Here is a 1200-nt window from a genome sequence, read left to right on the forward strand (position 1 = left end):
GGTACTGATTATTATTAAACACGCATACATGCAGAGACAAATGTACAGTATGTGTGTATATTTATGTAATGCATAAATGTATTTTTGAAGCCTGTGAGGAAAACAATGCCATTGGAGGGGATCTGAATTGAGGAATGCAAAAGGGTAAGTACGTCTCTCACCCCAGAGCACACCTTTCATCCCATTCCAAATTGCCTCCTCTCAAAGCTGTTTTTCTCAGGAAAATCAGCCTCCTAGGTTTTTTTAATATGAGTATAGCACATAGTTAGGCCTGCAGGCAGCACAGCAAATAGCATGGAAAATTTTACTGTAAAAAGGAAAATCAAGTGTGTGTTTTCTGGGTTCCTTCAGCAACTGTTACCCTGCACATGCCCGATCTCGTCTGATCTCGGAAGCTAAGCAGGGTCAGGCCTGGTTAGTACTTGGATGGGAGACTGCCTGGGAGTACCAGGTGCTGTAGGCTTATACCATAGTCTTTCGAGACTGAAGGTTGCCAACCATCAGTGTAGAAGAGTAATTGGAAAGCATCATCATCAACTGAATTAGATCTGCTGTCCTACATGTATTCACAAAAGCCAGAAGGAAACACTTTAGTCAATTACTGGATGTGAGGAAAGTAGCTGAGTAACTTTGTTGTGTCATATTAGTTTCTGTACAATGTACCAGCACTTGCAAAAACTATTAGCCTGAGAGTTTTATATGGAATGGTGGGAGACAAACATTATTTTTCTGTTTTGTGGAAATTAGTATCAAGTGCTTTTACAATATGGAGCCGAGACAGGAAATTGCTATGTCCTTTTGCCGAAAATATATTGTCTAGAGTTCATTACATCCATCATGTGCGATGCCCAGTTCCTTGAAAATTTGTTTTCTGTAACTCTGATAAAGGTAAGATCTATAGGCCTTTTGTTGTAACGAGGTGAGTCATTTCAGCTAGGACATTTCTCACACATTTTCTCTGGATAGGGGCTTTCTTATAACTCTGATAGAGTGAAAACGCATTAAACCCATCAGAAGCTTGTCTGCAGCGTGTCTGAGATAAGCATCATATAAAGGAGTTTGCCAGTTCTTGATCTGCTCCTTCTGCAAAACAATCCACTACTTTTATCCATTTGCTTCAATTGTTTGTTTTGCTTCCCTGTAAGAATCCGCTATGTGGTACCTGAAACTCCCCAAGGCATTTTCTTTCCATTAACTCCT

General features: G+C 40.2%; 1 pseudogene; it reads left to right on the forward strand.

The window, feature by feature from the left end:
* The first annotated feature begins 343 nt into the window (after positions 1 to 343).
* On the forward strand, positions 344 to 463 carry LOC136638328 (5S ribosomal RNA; annotated as a pseudogene).
* Positions 464 to 1200: the final 737 nt, after the last annotated feature.

Source organism: Tiliqua scincoides, chromosome 1 (genome assembly GCF_035046505.1).
Source record: "Tiliqua scincoides isolate rTilSci1 chromosome 1, rTilSci1.hap2, whole genome shotgun sequence".
Classification (NCBI taxonomy): Eukaryota; Metazoa; Chordata; class Lepidosauria; order Squamata; family Scincidae; genus Tiliqua; species Tiliqua scincoides.